Below are 5547 nucleotides of genomic sequence, written 5' to 3' on the forward strand. Positions count from 1 at the left end.
AACAGCCCCAGGAAAGGAACACCCCCGTAATTTGGTTTATTTTACTTGATAATTGAGAAGTGTGGATGTCTGAATCATAAAACCTCATTTATTTTCATTTATCATGTCCAATAAGGTTGTCTAAATGTGCTATTCCAAATAATTTTCTCCTTTTGTTCTACCCAACATATTCTCAGCTAATGGTCTAGCTAGAAAGTTCGTTTGTGATGGACTTTCCAACTTTTCTTTCTCCACACCTAGAGTTGCTGGGAAGATAATATGGTTGGTTTCAGCATTCCCTTAATTTAAATTCTTGCTCAGTTTAATTTCTCCTTCCTCCCAATCTTTAGTCTTTCTTATTTTTCATCTAAATATTGGGGGTTCTCTCCTATTTTAATTTGTTTCTCTCTCATTAAAAAAAATAAAATTATACACAACAAGAATCCTTTTTATTAATCTTGCCCTCTCTTCAAACTATTGTTCCAAATGTTTATAGTTCTCTTCATGACCAAATCTCTATTTGAGACCAAACTTCTTTAGATGTTTCAATCTCTCTCACCATATCGTTCCCTGAACTTCACCCTCTGTCCAGTTGGACTTCATTCTTTTTTTTTTTCCCCAATTTTAAAAGACTCAGTATATTAACTGACCAGATTACAAAAATAAGCATGGTAGATACCTTAGTTCATCCTTCTAATAAGCCTATTGATCTGGTCTTCCCTGTTCCCAGCATCTCCACCTTCTACAAATGGGTGGTCTTCTTCATCCCACCTCATGGAGAAGATAATGTGAAGGGCCACAGGAAGTTGTTCACTTCTTTGAAGCGCTTTCCAACAGTGTAGATCTCAGGAATAAGACCTTCCATGAAGATGATGCCATATTTACCAAGAGATCGAGCAATCAATGAGTTATCTGTCAGGGCAATTCGTTTTTTGTCGATTTTGCCATAACCACGCTTGTAGATCAATTCACTTACTGACTTCAGGTTTGGGTACCCCCAAGCAGTGTATGGCTCCACAACCCTCTGCATGTTCATGGAAGTCTTGTTGAGCTTAACAAAGGTGCTGTTGAAGATCTGGCGAAGGCGAAGAAGCTGCAGCGCCTTTCGGATCTTTGGGCTCACACCATTGATACCTCTGATCCTGATGACAAACGCCAATTTGGGTTCGGCAGGTATGTAGAAATTGCCAGCTTTTCTTGCGATCCTAGCCATTCGAATCTCCATTCTGCACATCTGCCTGTATTCCTTGTGATAGTGCTTAGCTTTTTCATAGGTGAGCTTCCTTCTTGCCTTTCAAAGCGTCTTTTGGGCAAACTTCTTTCTCAGGCGCTTGATCTCCAGCTCTGTGAAATTCCTTCCCTTTTTCTTGGGGGTTTCTGGCACAGCAGGACCTTCTTCTTCTTCTTCTCTTCTGTACCCTCCATGGTTCCAGCCAGACTGGACCTCATTCTTGCACCCTATCCACCTTGAAAGTGTTCTTGTCGACGTTACCAAATTGAATTGACCTTTTGAAATCCTCATCTTATTGGACATTTCTACATTGTTGAAAATTTCTTCTTGAAAATTCTCTCCAGAGTTTTGAAGCACCATTTATTTCTGCCTCGTTGACTGGCCCTTTTCAATATCATGAGACAATTTCTTTCATTTTAACCTTTAAATGTTGAGGTTTTCCAAGGTGTCAAGAACAACTAAGTCTGAGATTTTACTAACTTGCAAGTTAACCTGATACAGTTTCATGCGACTCTTGTTTCAGATAGAAGGAATCTTTTTACCCACACATTAGCAATGGCCGGAGAATCAGCATTTGTGCCATTATGTGAGCTCTGATTCCCACAGTTGGTCTGACTGCCTCTGTGATCATTCCTTCAGTTCTACCCATTATATGGATGTCTGAGTGATCTTTCTAAAAATGTATCTATTTCATGTCTGGCTCAAACATTTTTAGTAACTTGGCCAGTGTGGCTCTGTGGTTGAGCATGGACCTATGAACCAGGAGGTCATGGTTTGATTCCTGGTGAGGGCAGATGCTTGGGTTGGGGTCTAGATCCCCCATGTGGGGCATACAGGAGGTAGCTGATCAATGATTCTCTCTCATCATTGATATTTCTCTGTCTCTCTCTTCCTCTCTCTTCTCTGAAATAAATAAAAATATATTTAAAAAAACACACAAGACAAAACAAAAAAGAAAACAAAAAACTCTTTAGTAATTCCCTGTATCAGTGGTACTTGGTGCCTTTTCTCTGTTACCTAAATGCTGAGGTGTGGATGGCTTTCTCACCCAGTAAAGAGTAGACAGAAAATCTGTGGAATATGCATTTGTATTTTATTTAGTAATAAATTATACAAACCTGTACTTTATATAATATTTGACATCTAAAATGAATTTTATTTTCACCAATACATATTACATATGTCACAATCCTCTTCTGCTGGTCAACATGTGGTAAAAACTATGTTATGGGTTTTATAAATGAAGTTCATTTAGTTCTTTCAGAGAAGGATATAGTAACCTGTTTATACAAATCTATTTTTAAAATGGTACAACTACCTCCTGCATGCCCCACACTTGGTATCAAGCCTCCAACCCGGGCGTGTGCCCTGATCGGGAATCGAACTGTGACCTCCTGGTTCATAGGTCGACACTCAATCACTGAGCCACACCAGCTGGCCTCTTATGTATTTTGATGTCTCACTTATTATTAAAGATTATGTATTGATATATAAAGGGTAAACCTTAGGAAGGCTTTTCATGAGTGTATATTCTCTTTAGTGATAACGTTAGATAAGGGATTACTTTGGGGACAGGAACTATTACAAACCATCACAATGCAGCCTTGTGATCCTTATCACTTATTGTGACGTTAGTCTCTGTTGATAATGAAATAGCTGTTGTTAATGCCACCACATTGGAAACTTTTTGAAATAGATGAAACATTAGTGCCTTTGATCTGGAATATGGGGTTAGTACTCACATAAAGGTTTTTAATGTAAAAATAAAGTGAAAATATAAGAGTAATGCCAAACAACCAATTTAAAAAATGACATCCATAAGGTGAATGAAAAATTCAGGATCAGGTGAAATTGGTCTCGTTTGAATTAGTTTCAGATTGTAGTCTTAATAAATGCATCAACTGCAGTCTTCTTGAGTGATTACCTTAAATTATCATTCATCTCTTGCATCAGTAATATATGGCAAAGCATGAAGCCTTTTTGTACTTCCAGTGATTATATTAACTTGATGTAAACTTTCAGTAAGATTCTATGATTTGTCTCTAAATTATTCACCTTAAACCAGAAAAAAATTTCCATGTGTTTTATCTTTTTACTGCATGAGTTCTAGTGATTATTCAAGCAATATTATTTACTCAAATTAAAAAGTGTAATGTTCATATTGAAATTTTAACTAATTTCTTTCTAAATATATTTTTTAGAGGGGAAATTGGCTAAGGATGAAAAAAAAGGCTCTTCCTCAGTATATAGTTTACTTCCTAAACTCAGACACCCCCAAATCTGTTTATTAGTGATTTTCATTTTTGCTCAATTATTCAGTTCACTCATATAATACATCATATACTATATTATTCACATAGTATATATAGATTATATTTATCTTGATGTAATTTTATAATTTTGAATTTAATAATATTTAGTTTGGAATAGAAGCTAATTTTTTCTTATGACAAAATTTTAATTTTGCATTACTTAGACATGGACTTAATCTCATGTATGAACTTAAATGTTGAAAAGAATACTTTTATTCTTTTGTGCCTGAGACAAATGACTCTAACAGAATACTGATGAATGAATTGCTGAGCTATTGACCAGTGTAATGGCTGGTGGAATTGATTATAAAGAAAATAGCTACTCTCTTCAAATGATTGAGTGATGAGAAAGCTCTCATTTGCCAGTGAGCCTTTATAGAATCATCCCTAGAAAGAAATCTTAACTGGCGGTTAGGACAATGAAATATAATTGCTAAATAACTTCTGACTTAGACACAGGTCACTAGCCACATGAGAAAAGCTTAATAACAGATTTTAAGCAGAGAGCATTTCAATATTGGAGCACTTTAAAAAAAATTCTAAATTAGATTGTTATGACTTGCTGGTGTTTACTCTTCTGAAGAATGTTATATAGCCTTTAAGTTTCTTTGTAAAATAGAGTAGGAATGTGTATGAGATAATATGTTCATACTGAAACATTGCTATATTTATTCTTTAGTAGGTAAGATGGAAATACATGTGCTGTTTTTCTCAATGCTTTAATTTTTTTTAAATTATCATTTGACTGATTCAAGTATTTGAGGGGGGAAAGGAGGAAATGCCTAACTTATGATGGGATATAGTTTTTCAAATACTACTCAGAATTTCCCCTTGAATTTCATTCTTCCATCTTTTCTTCCACATTCTATTATTAGAATTTTCTGTGTTTATTGCCTAAAGAAATGCAGAGAAAAATTAGTCTGCTCCTGGCCAAGGTAAGAATATGAAAGTCTCTATGACTTACAGAAAGAATTACTATTCAAAGTCTAGATGAAAAATACTGTTGATTGTGGAGGCAGAGAAGAGGAGGAGAGAGACCTGGGGAGGCTTACAGAAAGAATGGAGAGTTTATGCATCTTTGGGGACCAGGGACTGAGGACCAGATATGATGGAAGGATGTCTGTGTTGGGTGTGGGGGGGTGGGAGGAGCATTTGAGATTTAGAGATCTGACCACTAGTGGAATGTTCTCAAACCAGTTTCTCACACTTAGATATAACCCCAAAGAAAAGTGAGCACTAAGTTGATTGAATTTGAAAAATTAAGAAGTCTTTCTTGCCTATATAAGTTTGTGAACTGATATCCAGAGCCACTTCCAATTCAAAAGGAGAACATCTACTACCATAGGCTGCATGTTTGTGTCGCCCCAAAATTCATATGTGGAAACCTGATCTCCAATAAATCGCTATTTGGAGGTGGAGCCTTGGGGAGGTGATTTGGTTATGAAGGCAGAGCCCTCATGAATGGGGCTGCGGCCCTTATTAAAGAGTCCCTGAAGAGCTCCCTTATCCTCCTTGTCAAAGGACACAGCAGAAGGACAGCTGTCATCACCGAGGAATCTGGCTTTCACCAGACACCAAATCCGACAGCGCCTTGATCTTGGACTTCCCAGCCTCTAGAACTGTGAGAAGTGCATTTCTGTGGTTTCTAAGCAACCCAGTCTGTGGTATTTATTAGAGGAGCTCCAACACACTAGGGCAGTGGTCGGCAAACTGCGGCTCGGCAAACCGCGGCTCGCGAGCCACATGCGGCTCTTTGGCCCCTTCAGTGTGGCTCTTCCACAAAATACGGGCTCTTCCACAAAGTACCGACTTCTGCGCATGGGCCACGAAGTTTCAATCACACTGTACGTGCACGCCCGCACGTGGTATTTTGTGGAAGAGCCACACTGAAGGGGCCAAAGAGCCGCATGTGGCTCACGAGCCGCGGTTTGCCGACCACGGCACTAGGGCATCTGCCATCTACACAGACTGACTCACTGTTCACACACATTCAATTTTCTCTTAAAGTCGCTCTCACATAAATGG

The 5547-nt window shown here is 37.9% G+C and overlaps 1 pseudogene; it reads right to left on the reverse strand.

Moving 5' to 3' along the window:
• Nucleotides 1-624: 624 nt before the first annotated feature.
• Nucleotides 625-1404, reverse strand: LOC139002300 (large ribosomal subunit protein uL30 pseudogene; annotated as a pseudogene).
• Between the last annotated feature and the right edge of the window lie 4143 nt (nt 1405-5547).

This window comes from Myotis yumanensis, unplaced genomic scaffold (genome assembly GCF_028538775.1).
Source record: "Myotis yumanensis isolate MYYU_CA2020_CCGP unplaced genomic scaffold, mMyoYum1.0.hap1 SCAF_2, whole genome shotgun sequence".
NCBI classification, from domain to species: domain Eukaryota; kingdom Metazoa; phylum Chordata; class Mammalia; order Chiroptera; family Vespertilionidae; genus Myotis; species Myotis yumanensis.